This window comes from Rattus norvegicus, chromosome Y (genome assembly GCF_021556685.1).
Source record: "Rattus norvegicus strain SHRSP/BbbUtx chromosome Y, alternate assembly SHRSP_T2T, whole genome shotgun sequence".
In the NCBI taxonomy this organism is placed as follows: domain Eukaryota; kingdom Metazoa; phylum Chordata; class Mammalia; order Rodentia; family Muridae; genus Rattus; species Rattus norvegicus.
In genome coordinates, this window is record NC_141555.1 from 13610241 (window position 1) to 13635449 (window position 25209).

Here is a 25209-nt window from a genome sequence, read left to right on the forward strand (position 1 = left end):
TTTTATCATTGATTCTGCACATCTAGGTCAAGACTGTAGAATCCACAAATGGGAACTCCAAATAGATTCCATTCTGTTCTTTGGAAACTACTGAAATTGAGGCTTCACTGGCCCTCAAGTCATTCCTCTCCCTGCCCAGGCTCCTATATCTTATGTTTGGCCTTAATAAGGACTCATGGTAAAATATCCGAGACCCTCAAGTATGGCAATGAAACACAGGAAGGTAGATATTGCAGAGGTGATATCAAATGGGACTAGAGAACCGAATTCTATAGTCCATGTGGTACGTCCCTTTATTGAAGTCTGGTAATTTTTGGATAAAATAAGGATTTGAGAGTGTGTCATTTGAAGCACGTACACAGTATTTACACTGATATACTTACTCTATAGTTGGGCCCCCTTTGTTGCCAAAATCATTGCAGAAAATGGAATTGGAAAACAAATTTTTTGAGTACACATTCAGGAATATTATAAATCCCCTATCATGGAATGTACAATAAGAAAATATAATATAATATTCATTCTATTAAAGGACTATAGGGAAAATCCTAGAGTCTGGCAAACAGAGATATCTGAGAAAATTGAACAAAAGACCATAGGAATCGACCTGGGAATAAAATTATTATCCAGAAGAATCTCATCCACTCTAGGTTCCTAAATCTTATCTACACATGCCAAGCCCCTGACTATCTTTCTCCATTCAGATCATGTAAACAATAATGAAGCCAAGAGAATTCCCTAACTTTAGAGCGGTATAGTATGTAAAGTTTTCCACTGATTCACAGGAGACACTCCTGTAAAGTGCACCCTTGAATCTAGTCAATGTTAGTAAAGCAGTTCAGCAGGTAGTTCATGGCAATTCTCAGTGACATCATCATTAGGCCCTCCTTAAAAAAAAATCCTGTATCCTGCAGAGCCCTAGCTTCTTCTAGGATGTCACAAGTGTTGTTTTGACAGCAATTTAATCTCAGATTTTTCATCAGTACCTCTAGGGTTAACAAATTGGCCTCTAATTCAGAGTAAACAGATATTTGAGGAGGGAGAACAAAGAGCATGAATTGATCAGAGATGAGGAGGAGGAAGGTGGCCTTCTGTCTTGCTAATAAAAAAGGAAGAAATGTGTAATCTATGGGAAAGCTCTGCGTCCTGGGTAGGGATTGAGTGGGTTGGCTGAAGAGATAGCCTTGTCCTGAGCCTTCCTCATATGGGAATATGCAGCTGGGAGCCTCTGAGAATCATCTGGACTTCCCTGCTTGTTATGGTTCCTGGATATCAGAGAGTATATATCATTAATTTCTTTATCCCTAAAGCCAACTGTTAGGAAGGGAATGGTTGTTTACCTGAGAGCTCATTGCTCTTATTCTGTTTTTCACAGAAGAAAAAGGTCCTAAGTAAGAAAGGAAAGACAAGTATTATGTCCTCAGCTCAGATTAACCTCCTCCTTGATTTGGATTCCTTTAGTGCAGTTTGTGTCTGACACTGGCATAAGGGAGAAGGGAAGGACAATTATTGTGTCTTTGCTCACAGAAAATTTCACTATGTTTTGGATATCTATATTGCAGTTTGTGTTTGACACTGATATCTGGGAAAGAGAAGTGCTTCTAGTTGAGTCTTAATCATCTCAGTCTTTTCACTAGTATTACTCTGACTATCCTTCCTTGTCAGTGACTTTTTAGATTTCTCAGTCAATAGGTATGATTAGTTGGTCATGCTCTTTTATATAATTCCTTTCTTTTTTTATTTTTCACCAAATTATATTCCTTATTATTAATTGGATATTTCTATATTCTTATTTCAAATGTTATTTCTTTTCCCAATTTCCTGCCCATAAGATCCCTATCCTGTCTTGTCCCCTTGTTCTACTGCTCCCCTTACTGCCCCTTTACATTCCATTGAACTGGGAGTCAAACCCAGGGAGAACAAATGGTTTCTCCTTCCATTGATGCTCAACAACTACATACTCTGTCTCATATGCTGTTCGAGCCATAATTCTGTCCATGAACCATTTTTGAATATTGGTTTACTACCAGAAAGCACTGGTTCATTGACATTGTTGTTCTTATGCATTTGAAATCCCCTTCATCTCTTGTAATCCTTTCTCAAAATCTACCAACAAGAGGTAGATTTACTTGTTTGCCATTAGCACTCGCTTCTGTATTTGACATGATCTATCTGTGTCTCTAAGGAAAGATCTGTATCTATTTATTGGGAGAATGCACTTCTTAGCTTCATCAATATTATCTAGTTCTGGTGGCACATATATATATATATATATATATATATATATATATATATATATATATATCTTGATGGCTGCTACAGTTATGACGTAAGGTGGAATTTTAACATGGATTCTATGCAACCAAGCCAAGAATGTAAAATCCACAAAGGACAATGCCAAATAGACTTCCTCCTGTTCTCATGAACTTATTGAAGTTGAGGTTTCACTGGTCCTCAAGCCATTCTTTTCCCTGCCCATCCTCCTGCATCTCATGTTTGGCCTTAAGAAAGAATCACGATAAAGCTTCCAAAACCCTCACATCTGGCACTGGAACACTGGAAGGTAGATACTGTAGTGTTGATATCAAAAGGGACTAGAGAAACGAATTCTATACACCATGTGGTCCTTTGCTTTACTGATGTCTGAAAATTTTTTAATAAAATAAGGATTTGGGAGTTTTTCATTTGAAGAAGGTACACAATATTTACACTGTTATACTCACTGTATAGATGGGCCCCTTTGTTGCCAAAATCATAGCAGAAAATGGAATTGGAAAGCAGAATTTTTGAGTACACATTCAAAAATATTTATAAAGTCCCCTAACAAGGACAGTACAATGAGAAAGTGAAACACAATATTTATTCAATTAAGGTCTGTAGGGAAAAAACTGGACTTTGGGAAACAGAAAAAAAATTAACTGTATGTCACAGGAATGAATCTGGGAAAAAATAATATCTAGAAGAAACTCCTCCTGTCCATATGCCTAAATCATTTTTACCCATGCCAAGCCCCTGACTAACTTTCTCCATTTACAGGATGTAACCACTAATGAAGCAAAGAGAAGTCACTAGCTTTAGAGAGATGGAGTACATAAAGGTTTCCACTGTTTCACAGGAGACACTCCTGGAAGGGCCACCTTTGAATCTCATCATTGGGAGGAATGTTTAGCAGGTATGCCATGGCAGTTCTCAATGACATCATCATTCGGCCCTACCTGAAAAATCTCTTGTATCCTGGAAAGTCCTAGCTTCTGCCATGATATCACAAGTGTTGTGCTGAAAGCAACTGCCTCTTAGATATTCCTTCAGTACCTTTAGTGTTTACTATTTGTCCTCTTATTCAGAGTAAACAGCCATTTGGGAGTGAGAACAAGAAGGACGAAGAGATCAGAGATAGAGTGAAGGAAGCTGGGCATTGTCTTGTTATAAACAATGCTAGAAATATGTCGTCCATGGGAAAGCTCAGTGTTTCATGGGTAGGTGTTCACTGAGTTCACGGAAGAGTTATCCTTGATCTGAGCCTTCCACATCTGAGAATCAGGAGATGAGAGCTTCTCATCTGGTCTTCCCTGCTTTTTATGGTTCCCGGAAATCAGAGAGTTTATAACATTATTTTATTTATTCCAAAGCCAGGTGTTGGGAAGGGCAGAATTGTTTTCCTGAGAGCTCATCTTTTTTTTTTTTCATTTTGCCCAGAAGAAAAATGTCCTAAGGGAGAGGGGAAAGTCAAATATTGTGTCCTTAGCTCACTGTATACTCCTCCATGCTTTGGGTTCCTATAGTGCAGATTGTGTCTGACACTGATGTCTGGGAGAGAGAAGAGCTTCTATTTGAGACTTCACCATCTCAGTCTTTCCACTAGTATTACTCTCCTGAGAGTGACCCTTTAGATTTCTGAGTGAATAGATGTGATTAGCTGGCAATTCTCTTTTCTTTTATTTTTTTTTATTATTTTTTAAGTTTTATAGCAAATTTTATTGCTTTTTTGAATGGGATATTTCTATATTTACATTTCAAATATTGTTTGAAATCCCAGTTTCCTGTAGGTTAGGTCCCTAACCGGTCCCCCACCCATTATTCTATACTTCCTCTTACTGCCCCTTGACATTCCCTTGAAATGGCTGTCAAACCTAGGGAGGATTAAGGGCTTCTGCATCCATTGGTGCCCAAAAAGCCATCCTCTGCTACCTGTGTATTTTCAACCATAGGTCTCTCAATGTACAATCTATTAATATGGGTTTATAATTGGAATGCTCTGGTTCATTGCCATTGCTGTTCTTATGGGGCTAAAAAACCCTTTAGCTCTTTTAATCCTTTCTCAAAATCTACCAACAATAGGTCAGTTTTCAGGTCACTGGTTTACCACTAACATTCACTTCTGTATTTACCATGCTCCAGCTGTGTTTGTCAGGAAATATATATATATATATATATATATATATATATATATATATATATATATATATATCCGGTTCCTGGCAGCATGCACTTCTTAGCTTCAACAATCTTTTCTAGTTTTGGTGACAGATATGTTTATCAATCTATATCTATATCTGTATCTGTATCAGTATCTGTATCTTTATCTATCTATCTCTATCTCTATCTCTATCTCTATCTCTATCTCTATCTCTATATCTAATCTATCTACAGCTTCTTCAGCTATGATGTTAGACATAGATTCTGCATAAGGAGGTCAAAAATGTAGAATTCACAAATGCCAAATAGACTTCCTCCTGTTCTTCTGAACCTATTGAAGTTGAGGTTTCCCTGGACCTCATGCCATTCCTCTCCCTGCCCATCCTCCTGAATTTTGTTTTCCTTGAAGAAAGAATCATGGTAAAACATCCAAAACCTGCAAATCTAGCACTGGGAAAACAGGAAGGTAGATATTACAGAACTGTAACTTAATGGGACTTCAGAACCGCATTCTATACTCCATGATGTCCTTTGCTATAGTGGTGTCTGGTAATTTTTGGATAAAATAAGGAGTTTTGAGTTTATCATTTGAAGTAGGTATACAATATATACACTGTTATATTCACTCTATAGGTTGGTCCCCATTGTTTACAAAACCATTGCAAAAAATTGAATTCGTTAACAGAATTTTGAGTACACTTTCAGGAATATACATAAAGTCCCCTATCAAGGAATGTACAATAATAAAGTGTAATACAGTGTTGGGGAATTAGGTCAGTGGTAGACTGCTTGCCTAGCAAGCTCAAGGCTCTGGTTTCAGTCCCCAGCTCAAAAAAAAAAAAAAAAAGAAAAAGAAAAAGAAAAAAAGAAAAAGAAAAGAAAATGTAATACAATATTCGCCCAATTAAATGTCTGTATGGAAAATACTGGCCATTGGGAAACAGAGAAAACCTAAAAAATTGAACTTTATGTCACAGGAATGGACCTTGGAATAAAATTATTATCCAGATGAATCTCCTCCACTCCATGTTCTTAGATCTTTTCTACCTATTGCAATCCCCTGACTAACTTTGTCAATTCAGAGCAGGCAACCACTAATGAAGCACAAAGAGGTCCCTAATTTTAGAGAGATGTAGTAAGGAAAGGTTTCCACAGTGTCACAGGAGACTATTCTGGAAAGAGCACCGCCAAATCTGGTCAATATAAAGATAGCTTTTTAGCAGGTAAGTCATGGCAGTTCTCAGTGACATTATCATTTGTCCATCCCTGAAAAAATCTCTTGTATCCTGGAGAGCCCTAGTTTATTCTGTGATGACACAAGTGTTGTCCTGTATGCATCTCCCTCTCTGATATTCCTTCAGTACCTCTAGGGTTTACTAATTTTCCTATAATTCAGAGTAAACAGTCTTTGGGAAGGGGAATAAAGAGGATGAAGAGATCAGAGATGGGGAAAAGGAAGCTGGACTTCTGTCTTGGTATATAAAAAAGGAATCAATACCTGATACATGGAAAATATACATGAGTCCTGGGTAGGGGCTGTGTGGGTTACCTGAAGAGATAGCCTGGATCTGAGCCTTCCACATATGCAAACCTGTAGCTGGGATTCTCTCAGAATTATCTGGACTTCCCTGCTGGTTATGGTTCCTGGAATCAGAGAGTTTATATCACTAATTTCTTTATCCCAAAATCCAAATGTTGGGAAGGGTGCTGTTTTCCTGAGAGCTCATCAATTTTATTCTTTTTTCCCAGTAGAAAAGCATCCTAAGGAAGAAGGGAAAGGTCATTATTCTATCCTCAGCTCAGTGTAAACTCCTCCAAGCTTTGGATTCCTACAGTGTGCATTTTGTGTCCGACACTCATATATGGGAGAGAAAAGTGCTTCTAGTTGAGAATTCATGATCTCAGTCTTTCAACTAGTATTACTCTGTCTACCATACATTGACAGTGACTCTTTATATTTCTGAGTCAATAGGGGTGATTAGCAGCCAGTTTTCTTTTCTTTAATTTCTTTCATTTTGAATATTTTTTTTTGCTTTTAATTCCATACTTCTGTATTACCTTTTCCAGTTTCCTGTCCATAAGATCTCTAAGTAGTCCCCATCCAATTCCTCAAAAACCACCCTTACTGCCCCTTGACATTCACATAAAATGGGAGCTAAACCTAGTGATGAAACCAAAGGGTTTCTCCTTCCTTTGGTGCCCAAAAAGGCCATCCTCTGCTACATATTCAGTTGGAACCTTAGGTCTGTCCATATACATTCTTTGAATATTGGTTTAGTACCTGAAATATCTGGATCCTTGGCATTGTTGTTCTTATGGTTTTAATGCCCCTTCAGCTCTTGTAATCATTTCTCAAAATCTACTACCAAGAGGTCCGTTCTCAGTTCACTGGTTTGCCACTAGCTTTCATTTCTCTATTGGACCTGCTTTAGCTGTGTCTCTCAGGAAAGATCTATATCCTGCTCCTGGAGGCATGCACAACAGTCATATATATATATATATATATATATATATATATATATATATATATATATATATATATATATATACATACATATATATATATATATATACATATATATATATATATATGTGTGTGTGTGTGTGTGTGTGTGTGTGTGTGTGTGTGTGTGTGTGTGTGTGTATATATATATATTGGTGGCTCATACAAGCCATGAGATTAGGTGGAATTTTAACAGGGATACTTTGGAACTACATCAATTATTTAGAATTTACAAATGAAAATACCAAATTGACTTCCTTCTGTTCTTATGAAACTAGTAATGTTGAGGTTTCCCTTGACCTCAAGCCATTGCTCTCCCTGCCCAATCTCCTGACTCTTATGTTTTATCTGAAGAAAGAAGCATGTAAAACATCCAAACCCTCAAGCCTGACCCTGGGAACACAGGAAGGTATATATTAGCTATCTGACGTCTAAAGGTATTACAGAATCTCTTTCTCTTGTCCATGTCGTACTTTGCTTTACTGATATCTGGTAATTTTTGGATAAAAAAAAGGATTTGGTAGTTTATCGTTTGAAGTAATTACACAGTATATATATATATATATATATATATATATATATATATATATATATATATATATATATAGTGCCCTTTCCAGGAATGTACTGTAAGAAAATGAAATACAATGTTCATTCAATAATAGGGCTGTAGGGAAAATCCTGGTCTTTGGGAAACAGAGAAAAGCCAGGAAATTGAACTGAAGGTCACAGTAATGGACTTTGGATTAGAATTATTGTTCAGAAGAATCTCCTCCCTTCCATGATCCTAGATATGTTCTACCCATGACAAGCCTCTGACTAAGTTTCTCCATTCAAAGCATGTAAACACTAATGAAGCTAAGAGAAGTCTCTAGTTTTAGAGAGATGAATACATAAAGGTTTCCTCTGTTTCACTGGAAACACTCCTTGAAGGGGCACTCTCAAATCTGGCCATTATAGTTCAGCAGGCAGGCTAAGGCATTTCTCATTGACATCACCATTTGGCCCTCCCTGAAAAATCTCTTGTACCCTGGAGTGCACTAGCTTCTTCTGTGATGCCACAAGTGTTGTCATCACAGCACAGCCTAAGGGTTATTCCTTCTGTAAATCTAGGTTTACTTATTAGACTCTCATTCAATGTAAACAGTCATTTAGGAGGGAGAACAAAAAGGCTGAAGAGACCAGAGATGGGGAAAAGGCAGCTGGCCTTCTGTTTTCATTAAAAAATAAAAATAAAAAAAAGGAAGAAGAAATATGCCATCACTGGGAACGTTCAGAGAGTCCTGGGTAGGGGCTAAGTGTGTTCGCTGAAGAGAAGCCTTGGTCTTAGTCTTCCACGTTTCGGAATCAGGAGCTGGGAGCCATTCATTTATTTATTCCAAAAGCCAGGTGTTGGGAATCATACAGTTGTTTTCCTGAGAGCTCATGCCTTTATTCTTTTTGCCCAAAAGAAAAACGTCCTAAGGAAGGACGTAAAGACAAGTATTGTGTCCTCAGCTCAGAGGAATCTCCCACATGCTTTCCATTCATATAATGCAGTTTGTGTCTGACACTGATATCGTGCTTCTAGTTGACACTTCATGATATCAGCCTTTCCACTAGTATTACTCTGACTCCCATTCTCTGAAGGTGACCCTTTAGATTTCTGAGACCATTGGTGACATTAGCCTGAGTTTTCCTATCCTTTATTTCTTTCATTTTTCTTTATTTTTTACTAAATTCTATTGCTTTTTTAAATGAATATTTCTATATTTACATTTCATATTTTTCTTTCCCAGTTTCCTGTCTGTAAGACCCGTTACCTGTCCCCCTACCCTTCTTGTATAACCTCCCTTACTGCACCTTGAAATTCCCTTGAAAGGGGAGTCAAACCTAGTTTGGACAAAGGGCTTCTTCTTCCATTGATGCCCAACATGGCCATCCTCTGCTACATATGCATTTGGAGTCATTGGTCTATCCATATACAGTCTTCAAATATTTGTTTAGTACCAGAAAGCTCTGGTTTGTTGAAACAGTTCTTATTGAGTTGAAAGCCCCTTCATCTTTTGTTATCCTTTCACAAAATCTACCAATGTGTTGTCAGTTTACAGTTCACTGGTTTGCCACTAGGATTCACTTCTGTATTTGACATGGTCTAGCAGTGTCTCTCTGGAAAATTCTATATCCGGTTCCCGGCAGCGTGCGATTCTTAGCCTCATTTATCTTATCTAGTTTTGGTGTCTGATTATATATATATATATATATATATATATATATATATATATACACACACACACACACACACACACACACACACATACATACTTTTGTTGGCTCCAAGAGGTATGATGTTAGGTGGAACTTTAACATGGATTCTGGGAAACTAGGTCAAGATTGTAGAATCCACAAATGACAATTCCAAATAGACTCTCTCCTGTTCTTATGAAACTATTGAAGTTGAGTTTTAACTAGACCTCAAGCCATTCCCCTCCCTGCCCATCCTCATGAATGTTATGTTTGGCCTGAAGAAAGGATCAAGGAAATATATCCAAAACCCTCAAGTGTGTCTCTGGGAACTCAGGAATTTTGATATTACATTACTGATATCTAATGGGACTCCAGAACCACAGTCTATAGTCCATGCTGTCCTTTGTTTTACTGATATCTGGAATTTTTGGAAAATATAAGAATTTGGGAGTTTATCATTTGAAGTAGGTACACAACATTTAAACTGTTGTATTCATTATAGCTGTGCCCCCTTTGTTGCCAAAATCATTGCATAAAAGTGAATTGGAAAATACCATTTTTGAGTACACATACAGGAATATATAAAAATCCCCTATCATAGAATGTCCAATAAGAAAATGAAATACAATATTCAGTGAGTTAAAGTTGTGTGGTGCAAATACTGGCGTTTGGGAAATAGAGAAAACCTAGGAAATAGCACGGTATGTCACAGGAATGGAACTGGGAATAAAATTATTATCCTTAAGAATCTCCTCCACTTTATGTACCTAGATCATTTCTACCTCTGCCAAGCCTCTGAATAACTTCCTCCATTCAGAGCATGTAGCCAATAATGAACAAAGAGAAGTCTCTAGCTTTAGAGAGATGTAGTACATAAAGGTTTCCACTGTGTCCCATGATACACTCCTGGAAAAGGCACCCTCAAATCTGGTCAATGTAAGGAAAGCTGTTTAGCAGTTAGGCCATGGAATTCTCAGAGACACCATCATTAGGCCTGCCCTGAAAAATCTCTTCTATCCTGGAGAGTCCGAAGTTCTTCGGTGATGACACAAGTTTTGGCATGACAGCAACTCACAGATATTCCTTCAGTACCTCTAGGGTTTACTATTTGGCTAATAATTCAGAATAAACAACAATTTGGGAGGGAGAACAGGGAGGATGAAGAGATTAGAGATGGGGAGATGGAAGTTGGCTTTCTCTCTTGGTATAAAAAAAAATTCTTTGTCCATGGGAAATTTCAGTGAGTCCTGGGTATTAGTTGAGTGTGTTCTGAAGAGATAGCCTTGATCTGAGTTTTCCACATATGGGAATCAGGAGCAGGGTGCCTCCCAAAACCATCTGTTCTTCCCTTTTTCTTATGGTTCCTGGAAGTCAGAGAGTTTATATCATTAACAGCTTTATCCCAAAAGTCAGGTTATTTGATGGGCACCGTTGTTCCGTAGAGCTCATGGCTTTTATTTGTTTTGCCCAGAAGAAAAAGGTCCTGAGGAAGAAGGGAGGAAAGACAAGTATTTTGTCCTCAGCTCAGAGGAAATTCCTCGTTGATTTGGATTCCTATAGTGCAGTTTATCTCTGACACTGATATTTGTGAGAGAGAAGTGCTTTTACTTGATATTTCATCATCTCAGTCTTTCCACTAGTATTATTCTGACTATCATTGCCTGACAGAGACCCTTTAGATTTCTGAGTCAATAGGTGTGTTAGCTTGCAGTTTTCTTCTCTTTTTCTTCTTTCATTTTTTTATTTTTATATACAATTTCATTGCTCTTTTAAAATTATTGATTATATATTTATTTCAAATGTTATTTTCTTTCCCAGTTTCCTGCCATAAGTTCCCTCCCCAGAACCCTCCCATTATCTATAACCCCATTTACTGCCCCTTGACATTCTCTTGAACTAGTAGTCAAAGCTAGATTGGACCAAGGGCTTCTCCTTCCATTGGTGCCAAACAAGGCAATCCTCTGCTACATATGCAGTTTAGACATAGGTATGTCAATATACAGTCTTTGACAATTGGTTTAGTAACAGAAATCTCTGCTTCATTTGCACTATTTTTCTTATGGTATTGAAAGTCTTTCAGCTCTTGTAATCCTTTCTTAAAATCTACCAAAATGGGTAGGTTTAAAGTTCACTTGTCTACCACTACCATTCACTTCTTCATTTGACAAGCTCTTGCCGTGTCTCTCAGGAAAGAATTATATCTTGTTACTCTCAGTGACACTTCTCTGCATTATCTAGATTTGGTGGCTGAATATATATATATATATATATTTGCTGTCTCCTACAACTATGAGCTTTGTTGGAATTTTAACTTGGATTCTGGGAAACTAGATCAAAGATTTGGAATCGACAAAGAACAATGCCAAATATAAACCCTCATGGTATTATGAAACCAATTAGGTAATGATGTAGAGGATTCAATGGACCTCACCGATTCCTCTGCATGCCAATCCTACTGAATCTTATGTTTGGCCTAAAGAAAGAATCATGGTTAAATATCCAAAAGCCTCAATTCTGCCCTTGGGAACACAGGAGGTAGATATTAGAGAACTGATATCTAATATGGATACAGATCCACATTCTATAATCCATGTTTTCCTTTTCTTTACTGATGTCTGGTAAATTTTTGATAAAATAGGATTATGGAGTTTATCTTTTCCAGTAGTACACAATATATACACTGGTATATTCACGCTACGGCTGGGACCTCTTCGTTTCCTACGTCATTGCAAAAATTGAATTATAAAACAGAATTTTTGAGTACACATTCAGGAATATATATATATATATATATATATATATATATATATATATATATATATATATATATATATCAAGGAATGTACAGTGAAAAAATGTAGTAATATATTCACCCAATTAAAGATCTCTAAGGAAAATACCGGCCTTTTGGAAACAGAGATAACGTAGAAAATTGAACTGTATGTCACAGTAATCAACCTGGGAAAAAAAAATTATTATCCAGAAGAATCTCCTCCACACATATTTTCTACCCATGTCAAGCCACTGACTAACTTTCTCCATTCAGAGCATGTAACCAATAATGAAGCAAAGAGAAGTCTCTAGCTTTAGAGAGATGTAATATGTAAAGGTTTCCTCTGTGTCCCAGGAGACATCCTTGAAAGGGGACCCTCAAATCTCTTCAATGTAAAAAAAGCTGTTTAGAAGGTAGGCCATTGCAGTTCTCAGTGGCATCACCATTAGACCCTCCCTGAAAAATCTCTTGTACCCTGGAGAGCCCTAGTTTCTTCAGTGATGTCAAACGTGTTGTTGTGTCCGCATGTGCCTCTTGGAATTTTCTTCAGTACCAATAGTGTTTAGTATTTGGCCACTAATTCAGAGTAAACAGCCATTTGGGAGGGAGAACACAGAGGATGACAATGTCAGAGATGGAGAGATGGAAGCTTGAATTCTGTCTTGGTATAAAAAAAAGGAAGAAAAATATGGTTCATGAGAAACTCAGTGGGTCCTGAATAGCCATTGAGTGGTTTCTCTAAACAGATAGACTTGATCTGAGTGTTCCACATATGGGATTCAGGAGCAAGATGCCTCTCAGAAGCATCTGGACTTGCCTGCTTGTTATGGTTGATGGAAGGCAGAGAGTTTATATCATTCATTTCTTTATTCCAAAAGCCAGTTGTTGGGAAGGGGTCCATTGTTTTTCTGAGAGCTCATCACATTTATTTTTGTTGCCCCATAGTAAAACATCCTAAGGAAGAAAAGAAAGACAAATTTTATATCCTCAGCTCAGTGTAAACTCCTCCATGCTTTGGATTCATAAAGTGCAGTTTGTGTCTGACACTGATATCTAGGAGAAAGAAGTGCTTCTAGTCGATGTTTGATCATCCTACTCTTTCCACTAGATTTACTCTGACTACCATTCCCTGACAGTGAATCATTAGATTCCTGAGTCAATAGGTGTGATTAGGAGGCAGTTCTCTTTTGTATTATTTCTTAATTTTTAACATTTTTTTTGCCTTTTTAGTTGGGTTTTTCTTTTTTTTTTCTTTTCTTTTATTCAGAGTTGGGGACCAAACCCAGGGCTTTGCATTTGCTAGGCAAGTACTCTACCACTGAGCATATCTCCAACCCCTAATTGAATATTTATATATTTTCGTTTCAAATTTTATGTTTCTATTCAGTTTCATTTCCATAAGATCCCTAAGCAGTCCCGCTCCTATGCCTCTATAACCACACTTATTACCCCTTGACTTTCCCATTCACTAGGAGTCAAACCTATGGATGACCAAGGGCTTCTCCGTCCTTTGGTGCCCTACAAGTCCTTGCTCTGCTACATATGCAGATGGAGACATAAGTCTGTCCATGTACAGTCTTTGAACATTGGTTTAGTACCAGGTTTGTTGGCATCTTCGTTCTTATTAAGTTGAAAGCCCCTTCAGCCCTTGTAATCCTTACTCAAAATCTACGAACAAGAGTTCCGTTTTCAGTTCACTGGTTTGCCACTGGCATTCACTTTTGTATTTGACATGCTCTAGCTGCGTCTCTCAGGAAGGATCTATATCTGGTTCCTGGAAGAATGCACTTATTACGTTCATCTATCTTATCTAGATTTGTTACACTATATATATATATATATATATATATATACTGATATATACTGGATATATATTTGGTGGCTTCTACAATTATGACGTTAGGTGGAATATTACCATGGATACTGCACAATTAGCTCAAGAATGTAGAATCAACAAATGACAATGCCAAATAGACTCCCTCCTGTTCTTAAGAACCTATTAAATTTGAGGTATACCTGGACCTCACTCATTCCTCTCCCTTCCCATCCTCCTGAATCTTATGTTTGGCCTAAAGAAAGAATCATGGTAAAACATCCAAAACCCTCAAGACTGGCCGAGGGAACACAGGAAGGTAGATATTAGAAACTGATATCTAATGGAACTACAATACTGTATTCTATAGTCTATGTTGTCCTTTGCGTTACTGATGTCTGGTAATTTTAGGAAAAAATAAGGATTTGGGAGTTTATCTTTTGAAAAGTGTACACAATATTTACACTGTTATATTCACTCTAAAACTGACCCCCTTTGTTACCAAAATCATTGGAAAAAATTGAATTGAAAAGAGGAATATTTAAGTTCACATACGGGAAAAAATATATAGAGTCCTATACCAAGGAATGTACAATAGGAAAACGTAATACAATTTTCATTCAATTAAAGGTCTGTAAAGAAAATTCTGGTCTTTGGGAAACAGAGAAAACCTAACAAATTGAACTGTATCTCACAGGAATATACCTGGAAATAGAAATATCCAGAAGAATCTCCTCCACCTTATGTTCCTGGAACTTTTCTACCTATGCCAAGCCCCTGACAAAGTTTTTCCATTCAGAGCATGTAACCACTCATGAAGCAAAAAGAAGTCTCTACCTTCAGAGAGTTGTAATATGTATAGGTTTTCACTGTGTCACTGGAGACACTCCTGTAAAGGGCACCCTCGAATCTGGTTAATATAAGGGAAAGCTGTTCCCCAGGTAGGCTATGGCAGTTCTCAGTGACATCATCATTACACCTTCCCTGAAAAATATCTTGTATCCTGGAGAGCCCTAGCTTCGGCTGTGATGTCAAAAGTGTTGTTGTGTCTGCAACTGCCTCATTGATATTCTTTCAGTATCTCTAAGGTTTACTAATTTGCTTCCAATTCAGAGTAAACCGCCATTTGGGAAAGAGAACAAAGAGCATGATGATATCAGACATGGGGAGAAGGAAAGTGGCTTTCTGTCTTGGTATAAGAAAAGGAAGAAATATGTCGACAATGGGAAAGCTCAGTCATTCCTGGGTAGGAGTTGAGTGGGATCGCTGAAGAGATAGCCTTGTCAGAGCCTTCCACATATGGTAATCAGGAACAGGAACCTCTCAGAATCATCTGTACTTCCCTGCTTGTTATGGTCCCTGGTAGTCAGAGTGTTTATATCATTATTTTCTTTCTTCCAAAAGCCTGGTTTTGGGAAGGGCACAGTTGTTTTCCTGAGAGCTCATGGCTTTTATTCCTTTTGGCTCATGTTTGTAAAGAATTTAGTTCTTGATAACTTGAACCCTTCAGGTCTGTAGGAAGGCATATCACTTTTGTCACAGTGTTAGAGTCAGTAGCTAACCGTTACTATTAGTAATACTACTCGCTGGGGACAGCACACATGATAGTTTACCTTTGGCCAACACTTAGTTTCCAAACAACATCCTTCGTATTTTATCACTTACACAAACATGAAATCTTTTTACTGTGTCTTCATATTCTTTGAATTTTATCACTATTCACTCCATCCATTATTACTATCTTTGTCTCAAGAGTTGTTTCTTCTTTATCGTACAACAGTGTGCATCTACCCTGAGCTTTTTCTTTTCTTTTTTTTTTTTTTAACTTGAGTATTTCTTATATACATTTCGAGTGTTATTCCCTTTCCCGGTTTCCGGGCAAACATCCCCCTCCCCCCTCCCCTTCCTTATGGATATTCCCCTCCCAACCCTCCCCACATTGCCGCCCTCCCCCCATAGACTAGTTCATTGGGGGTTCAGTCTTAGCAGGACCCAGGGCTTCCCCTTCCACTGGTGCTCTTACTAGGATATTCATTGCTACCTATGGGGTCAGAGTCCAGGGTCAGTCCATGTATAGTCTTTAGGTAGTGGCTTAGTCCCTGGAAGCTCTGGTTGCTTGGCATTGTTGTACTTTTGGGGTCTCGAGCCCCTTCAAGCTCTTCCAGTTCTTTCTCTGATTCCTTCAATAGGGGACCTATTCTCAGTTCAGTGGTTTGCTGCTGGCATTCGCCTCTATATTTGCTATATTCTGGCTGTGTCTCTCAGGAGCGATCTACATCCGGCTCCTGTCGGTCTGCACTTCTTTGCTTCATCCATCTTGTCTAATTGGGTGACTGTATATGTATGGGCCACATGTGGGGCAGGCTCTGAATGGGTGTTCCTTCAGTCTCTGTTTTAATCTTTGCCTCTCCCTTCCCTGCCAAGGGTATTCTTTTTCCTCATTTAAAGAAGGAGTGAAGCATTCACATTTTGATCATCCATCTTGAGTTTCGTTTGTTCTAGGGATCTAGGGTAATTCAAGCATTTGGGCTAATAGCCACTTATCAATGAGTGCATACCATGTATGTCTTTCTGTGATTGGGTTAGCTCACTCAGGATGATATTTTCCAGTTCCAACTATTTGCCTACGAATTTCATAAACTCGTTGTTTTTGATAGCTGAGTAATATTCCATTGTGTAGATGTACCACATTTTCTGTATCCATTCCTCTGTTGAAGGGCATCTGGGTTCTTTCCATTTTCTGGCTATTATAAATAAGGCTGCGATGAACATAGTGGAGCACGTGTCTCTTTTATAAGTTGAGGCATCTTTTGTGTATATGCCCAAGAGAGGTATAGCTGGATCCTCAGGCAGTTCAATGTCCAATTTTCTGAGGAACCTCCAGACTGATTTCCAGAATGGTTTTACCAGTCTGCAATCCCACCAACAATGGAGGAGTGTTCCTCTTTTTCCACATCCTCGCCAGCATCTGCTGTCACCTGAGTTTTTGATCTTAGCCAATCGCACTGGTGTGAGGTGAAATCTCAGGGTTGTTTTGATTTGCATTTCCCTTATGACTAAAGATTTTGAACATTTCTTTAGGTGTTTCTCCGCCATTCGGCATTCCTCAGCTGTGAATTCTTTGTTTAGCTCTGAACCCCATTTTTTAATAGGGTTATTTGTTTCCCTGCGGTCTAACTTCTTGAGTTCTTTGTATATTTTGGATATAAGGCCTCTATCTGTTGTAGGATTGGTAAAGATCTTTTCCCAATCTGTTGGTTGCCGTTTTGTCCTAACCACAGTGTCCTTTGCCTTACAGAAGCTTTGCAGTTTTATGAGATCCCATTTGTCGATTCTTGATCTTAGAGCATAAGCCATTGGTGTTTTGTTCAGGAAATTTTTTCCAGTGCCCATGTGTTCCAGATGCTTCCCTAGTTTTTCTTCTATTAGTTTGAGTGTGTCTGGTTTGATGTGGAGGTCCTTCATCCACTTGGACTTAAGCTTTGTACAGGGTGATAAGCATGGATCGATCTGCATTCTTCTACATGTTGCCCTCCAGTTGAACCAGCACCATTTGCTGAAAATGCTATCTTTTTTCCATTGGATGGTTTTGGCTCCTTTGTCAAAAATCAAGTGACCATAGGTGTGTGGGTTCATTTCTGGGTCTTCAATTCTATTCCATTGGTCTATCTGTCTGTCTCTGTACCAAAACCATGCAGTTTTTATCACTATTGCTCTGTAATACTGCTTGAGTTCAGGGATAGTGATTCCCCCTGAAGTCCTTTTATTGTTGAGGAAAGCTTTAGCTATCCTGGGTTTTTTGTTATTCCAGATGAATTTGCAAATTGTTCTGTCTAACTCTTTGAAGAATTGGATTGGTATTTTGATGGGGATTGCATTGAATCTGTAGATTGCTTTTGGTAAAATGGCCATTTTTACCATATTAATCCTGCCAATCCATGAGCATGGGAGATCTTTCCATCTTCTGAGGTCTTCTTCAATTTCTTTCCTCAGTGTCTTGAAGTTCTTATTGTACAGATCTTTTACTTGCTTCGTTAAAGTCACACCGAGGTACTTTATATTATTTGGGTCTATTATGAAGGGTGTCGTTTCCCTAATTTCTTTCTCGGCATGTTTCTCTTTTGTATAGAGGAAGGCAACTGATTTATTTGAGTTAATTTTATACCCAGCCACTTTGCTGAAGTTGTTTCTCAGCTTTAGTAGTTCTCTGGTGGAACTTTTGGGATCACTTAAATATACTATCATGTCATCTGCATATAGTGATATTTTGACCTCTTCTTTTGCGACCTGTATCCCTTTGATCTCCTTTTGTTTTCTGATTGCTCTGGGTAGAACTTCAAGAACTATATTGAATAAGTAGGGAGAGAGTGGGCAGCCTTGTCTAGTCCCTGATTTAAGTGGGATTGCTTCAAGTTTCTCTCCATTTAGTTTAATGTTAGCAACTGGTTTGCTGTATATGGCTTTTACTATGTTTAGGTATGGGCCTTGAATTCCTATTCTTTCCAGGACTTTTATCATGAAGGGGTGTTGAATTTTGTCAAATGCTTTCTCAGCATCTAATGAAATGATCATGTGGTTCTGTTCTTTCAGTTTGTTTATATAATGGATCACGTTGATGGTTTTCCGTATATTAAACCATCCCTGCATGCCTGGGATGAAGCCTACTTGATCATGGTGGATGATTGTTTTGATGTGCTCTTGAATTCGTTTTGCCAGAATTTTATTGAGTATTTTTGCATCGATATTCATAAGGGAAATTGGTCTGAAGTTCTCTTTCTTTGTTGTGTCTTGGTGTGGTTTAGGTATAAGAGTAATTGTGGCTTCGTAGAAGGAATTCGGTAGGGCTCCATCTGTTTCAATTTTGTGGAATAGTTTGGATAATATTGGTATGAGGTCTTCTATGAAGGTTTGATAGAATTCTGCACTAAACCCGTCTGGACGTGGGCTCTTTTTGGTTGGGAGACCTTTAATGACTGCTTATATTTCCTTAGGAGTTATGGGGTTGTTTAACTGGTTTATCTGTTCCTGATTTAACTTCGATACCTGGTATCTGTCTAGGAAATTGTCCATTTCCTGAAGATTTTCAAATTTTGTTGAATATAGGTTTTTATAGTAAGATCTGATGGTTTTTTGAATTTCCTCCGAATCTGTAGTTATGTCTCCCTTTTCATTTCTGATATTGTTAATTTGGACACACTGTCTGTTTCCTCTCGTTAGTCTGGCTAAGGGTTTATCTATCTTGTTGATTTTCTCAAAGAACCAACTTTTGGTTCTGTTGATTCTTTCTATGGTCCTTTTTGTTTCTACTTGGTTGATTTCAGCTCTGAGTTTGATTATTTCCTGCCTTCTACTCCTCCTGGGTGTATTTGCTTCTTTTTGTTCTATAGCTTTTAGGTGTGCTGTCAAGCTGCTGACATATGCTCTTTCCTGTTTCTTTCTGCAGGCACTCAGCGCTATGAGTTTTCCTCTTAGCACAGCTTTCATTGTGTCCCATAGGTTTGAGTATGTTGTATCTTCATTTTCATTAAATTCTAAAAAGTTTTTAATTTCTTTCTTTATTTCTTCCTTGACCAGGTTATCATTGAGTAGAGCATTGTTCAATTTCCACGTATATGTGGGCACTCTTCCCTTATTGTTATTGAAGACCAGTTTTAGGCCGTGGTGGTCCGATAGCACTCATGGGATTATTTCTATCTTTCTGTACCTGTTGAGGCCCGTTTTTTGACCAATTATATGGTCAATTTTGGAGAAAGTACCATGAGGAGCTGAGAAGAAGGTATATCCTTTTGCTTTAGGATAGAATGTTCTATAAATATCCGTTAAGTCCATTTGGCTCATGACTTCTCTTAGTCTGTCTACATCATTGTTTAATTTCTGTTTCCATGATCTGTCCATTGATGAGAGTGGGGTGTTGATATCTCCCACTATTATTGTGTGAGGTGCAATGTGTGTTTTGAGCTTTAGTAAGGTTTCTTTTACGTATGTAGGTGCCCTTGTAATTGGGGCATAGATATTTAGGATTGAGAGTTCATCTTGGTTGATTTTTCCTTTGATGAATATGAAGTGTCCTTCCTTATCTTTTTTGATGACTTTTAGTTGGAAATTGATTTTATTTGATATTAGAATGGCTACTCCAGCTTGCTTCTTCTGACCATTTCCTTGGAAAGTTGTTTTCCAGCCTTTCACTCTGAGGTAGTGTCTGTCTTTGTCTCTGAGGTGTGTTTACTGTAGGCAGCAGAATGCAGGGTCCTCGTTGCGTATCCAGTTTGTTAATCTATGTCTTTTTATTGGGGAGTTGAGGCCATTGATATTGAGAGATATTAAGGAATAGTGATTATTGCTTCCCGTTATATTCATATTTGGATGTGAGGTTATGTTTCTGTGCTTTCATTCTCTTTGTTTTGTTGCCAAGACGATTAGTTTCTTGCTTCTTCTAGGGTATAGCTTGCCTCCTTATGTTGGGCTTTACCATTTATTATCCTTTGTAGTGCTGGATTTGTAGAAAGATATTGTGTAAATTTGGTTTTGTCATGGAATATCTTGGTTTCTCCATCAATGTTAATTGAGAGTTTTGCTGGATACAGTAATCTGGGCTGGCATTTGTGTTCTCTTAGGGTCTGTATAACATCAGTCCAGGATCTTCTGGCCTTCATAGTTTCTAGTGAGAAGTCTGGTGTGATTCTGATAGGTCTCCCTTTATACGTTACTTGACCTTTTTCCCTTACTGCTTTTAATATTCTTTCTTTATTTTGTGCATTTGGTGTTTTGACTATTATGTGACGGGAGGTGTTTCTTTTCTGGTCCAATCTATTTGGAGTTCTGTAGGCTTCTTGTATGTCTATGGGTATCTCTTTTTTTAGTTTAGGGAAGTTTTCTTCTATGATTTTGTTGAAGATATTTACTGGTCCTTTGAGCTGGGAGTCTTCACTCTCTTCTATACCTATTATCCTTAGGTTTGATCTTCTCATTGAGTCCTGGATTTCCTGTATGTTTTGGACCAGTAGCTTTTTCCGCTTTACATTATCTTTGACAGTTGAGTCAATGATTTCTATGGAATCTTCTGCTCCTGAGATTCTCTCTTCCATCTCTTGTATTCTGTTGGTGAAGCTTGTATCTACAGCTCCTTGTCTCTTCTTTTGGTTTTCTATATCCAGGGTTGTTTCCATGTGTTCTTTCTTGATTGCTTCTATTTCCATTTTTAATTCCTTCAACTGTTTGATTGTGTTCTCCTGGAAATGTTTCAGGGATTTTTGTGATTCATCTCTGTAGGCTTTTACTTGTTTATTAATGTTTTCCTGTGCTTCCCTAAGTGTGTTCACGTCTTTCTTGAAGTCCTCCAGCATCATGATCAAATATGATTTTGAAACTAGATCTTGCTTTTCTGGTGTGTTTGGATATTTCATGTTTGTTTTGGTGGGAGAATTGGGCTCCGATGATGGCATGTAGCCTTGGTTTCTGTTGCTTGGGTTCCTGCGCTTGCCTCTCACCATCAGATTATCTCTAGTGTTACTTTGTTCTGCTATTTCTGACAGTGGCTGGACTGCCCTATAAGCCTGTGTGTCAGGAGTGCTGTAGACCTGTTTTCCTCTCTTTCAGTCAGTTATGGGGACAGAGTGTTCTGCTTTCGGGCGTGTAGTTTTTCCTCTCTACAGGTCTTCAGCTGTTCCTGTGGGCCTGTGTCTTGAGTTCACCAGGCAGCTTTCTTGCAGCAGAAATTTTGGTCTTACCTGTGGTCCCGAGGCTCAGGTTTGCTCGTGGGGTGCTGTCCAGGGGCTCTCTGCAGCGGCAGCAACCAGGAAGACCTGTGCCGCCCCTTCCGGGAGCTTCAGTGCACCAGGGTTCCAGATGGTCTTTGGCTTTTTCCTCTGGCATCCGAGATGTGTGTGCAGGGAGCAGTCTCTTCTGGTTTCCCAGGCTTGTCTGCCTCTCTGAAGGTTTAGCTCTCCCTCCCCCGGGATTTGGGTGCAGAGAACTGTTTATCTGGTCTGTTTCTTTCAGGGTCCGGCGGTGTCTCTGGCAGGGGTCCTGCCGCTCCTGGGCCTTCCCCCACGGGAGCCCAGAGGCCTTATACAGTTTCCTCTTGGGCCAGGGATGTGGGCAGGGGTGAGCAGTGTTGGTGGTCTCTTCCGCTCTGCAGCCTCAGGAGTGCCCACCTGACCAGGCGATTGGGTCTCCTCTCACCGGGTCTGAGAGCTGAGAGCTACTGCGGGCCGGGATCCGCGGGTGTGGGACTTCCGGTAAACACAGAACGTGCCCGGTCCTAGAGAAATTCTGCTTCCGTGTGTCCCAAGCTCACCAGGCAGCTTTCTTGCAGCAGAAAATTTGGTCTTACCTGTGGTCCCGAGGCTCAGGTTCGCTCGTGGGGTGCTGCCCAGGGGCTCTCTGCAGCGGCAGCAACCAGAAAGACCTGTGCCGCCCCTTCCGGGAGCTTCAGTGCACCAGGGTTCCAGATGGTCTTTGGCTTTTTCCTCTGGCATCCGAGATGTGTGTGCAGGGAGCAGTCTCTTCTGGTTTCCCAGGCTTGTCTGCCTCTCTGAAGGTTTAGCTCTCCCTCCCACGGGATTTGGGTGCAGAGAACTGTTTATCGGGTCTGTTTCCTTCAGGGTCCGGCGGTGTCTCAGGCAGGGGTCCTGCCGCTCCTGGGCCCTCCCCCACGGGAGCCCAGAGGCCTTATACAGTTTCCTCTTGGGCCAGGGATGTGGGCAGGGGTGAGCAGTGTTGGTGGTCTCTTCTGCTCTGCAGCCTCAGGAGTCCCCTGAGCTTTTTCTAACCACAAGTCTGTGCAATGTGGTTTCCTTCTGTTCCCCTTTCTTCAAACCCTCCCCCTACATAGTAAACAGTATGTTCAATGATGTTGCACCTTAATTGTTTGGTTACTTCCTATCTTGTCTTTCTCCCCATGTTCATTCAGTTGAATCCATTAGTCTTTGGACAAATCTGTTGCTTAGGGAGCTCTTTCCCAGGGTGTCAATTTGCCTTATTCTTTCCCTTCATTTAGATCTCTGTTTAATGCTGTATTCTCAGTGAGGCATTCAGTGAGCACACTACATTAAAATGGTCTCCTCTCTATTTTTCTATCCCTTTAGCCATATTATTTTTCTTCAGATGCTTGTGACATGACAGTGCATCACATACTCTTGTCTCTACTTGCCACTAATATGTAAGAAATAGTTGGACTTGGTCCCAAACACCTTTATTGCTGGACTTTTGTCTCTAATCACTAGAAACTACATGCAGCATAAGAGAAGTTTAACAATATTTGGAGAAGTCTGAATGGATTGAAGAGAAAACCAATTGAAATTAAGTGATGTACAGAACTTTATTATTTCTTGGATGCTTTTTCCTTAGAATTGCCTACTTTATATCACAAAGTTATAAACCTATTTGCAAGGCATTGCAAGAACTTTCCAATTGACTGTATGTTTTCAATGTATTATTAGAGTTTTGTAGCTAGAAAGACAGGTCAGCCGTTACAACCAAAACTTCAAGGTCCTCCTTCCCACTAGTTGCTAAAAAGTATTATGCACACAAATCATACAATTTAATATTGCTGAGAGTTCTGATAATTTTTAACCAGTTTCTGTGCATGTAGGGTAATTATAGTTTACGTGTCTAGGATACATGAAACGTCTACAGTACACACGACCAACCAGATTACCAAGCTGCCATGGAAAGAGCAGAACTCGGTCTGACTTTCAGTTCCAGGTCCACCATTGATGGGTTGTTTTGGTCCAGTGGATAATTCTTCTTTTCTACAGCAGTTTCCTCATCTATTCAATGAACTCAGTACCTTAAATATACAGGATTATTATAAATTTATCTTTATTTGTTCATCTATAAGTAACTTAGAACCTGAAGTTTTTGTATTATCCATAAATGTAAATGTGAGCCCCTGCACAGTTAGAATATCAGAGGAACAAGGCAGGCATTGTTCCCTTTTGTTTTGAGGCTGGGTTTCTCTATTGTTTACCTCGGCTATGCCATTCAAGCTGGCCTATAGGTGTCTAATATTCTCCTATCTCACCCTGCTATCCAGTGGCTGGAGCACAAGGATTATAGATTCATGTTATAAAATCTTGCTTTTTATGTGGATTCCTTGCATTCAAACTCAGATCCTCACACTTGCACCTTAAGCTCTCTGCTCACTGTGCTATCTCCCCAGTAAACCCGCAAGTCACCTTTATGTGACTTGAACACATAGGAACTGCCCTTGACCCCCATGAGTCTTTAGACAAAAAAAAAGGGTTTGGGCGTACAGAGGAAGGAGAGGGTTATGTAGTTCAGTAGCAAAATGATTGCCTGTCTCAAATGGACTCCTGAGTTCAGTCCTCAGTACTGAAAAACTAGGAGAAGTCAATCCTTAAGAGTTTAAATAAGTCAGGAAAAAAGCAGATTTCTTTCTTTTCATGTGAATTATATGAAAGGGGGTTTTAGGTTTTTTTTTTATTTTTTTAACTTATTTGACAAGCTGAGTTTTTAATAAACATAGACTGTATTACTCTGAGTTTATTTTTAATGCATGCAGTTTATATATCTAACATTGTGCATTACACTCTAAACTCAGAACCTTTTTTTGTTTGATTTTTGTGAGTATTGGTGAGGGGGAGGGTAAACAGATAAGGCCAGCTGTCTGTCTTTATTTAACTCCCCTCAGGTACTGAGAAGATAGCACTGTTGAGAGTCAGAGAGAAACACATCAGCGGTAAAGCAAGTACAAGCAAGATTCTTTTCATTTTGCATTCACATAAATATTATGTGAAAAATTGCTATGGTCTCTCAAGGGAACATGACCTAGTGTTCAATAATTTTCAATAAAAAATCTCATATCCCAGAGTTTTAATTTCATAAAAATAATTTTTTCTATACAGATTTTTGTTTTTCAGTTTTTCTTCTATTAACCTTTGCTCAATTTAAAATAATCAAATTATGCCAGATTTCACTTATGACTTAACAATTGCAGTAGACATAAGTGTATAAAATAACCACTTGTAAATTAATGGTAGGATTATTGATTGTTGAAATCCTTTTTGAGAATAATTGGTAGTATATGTAAAATGTTAAATCATTTTAATTATTTTGTTTTTTATAAATGTACAACCTAAGAGGCTACAATACAAAGAAATAGTTTTGTGCCAATATGCCTACAACAGTAGCAGACTTGAAGCCTCTCACATAGCCATATATTTGGAGTGTACAGGAGTTGTGTTGCCCTGTATAGTGGCACATCTTGGCAGTAATACTGGAAGTGAAAGGTAGGCATAGCACTTCAGGGTGATGCTAGGCACTATTTACGAAAACGGAGGTAACCTATGTTTGTGGGCAGTAACCTATGAACCACCTCTAGGAATAGAGATAAGTGCATAGACCTACGAATAAGCACTCAAGAACATTAGTAACTGTACTATGTTTATGTCCCCAAACTGGAACAATACAAACTTCTATCAACAACGTAATAGACTTTTTTTTTTTCCCAATGGG

At 38.8% G+C, this 25209-nt stretch overlaps 1 pseudogene; it reads left to right on the forward strand.

Annotated features, from left to right (window-relative positions):
* Positions 1–25209, forward strand: part of LOC147997965 (solute carrier family 53 member 1-like) — a 63905-nt pseudogene that overhangs the window by 29803 nt on the left and 8893 nt on the right.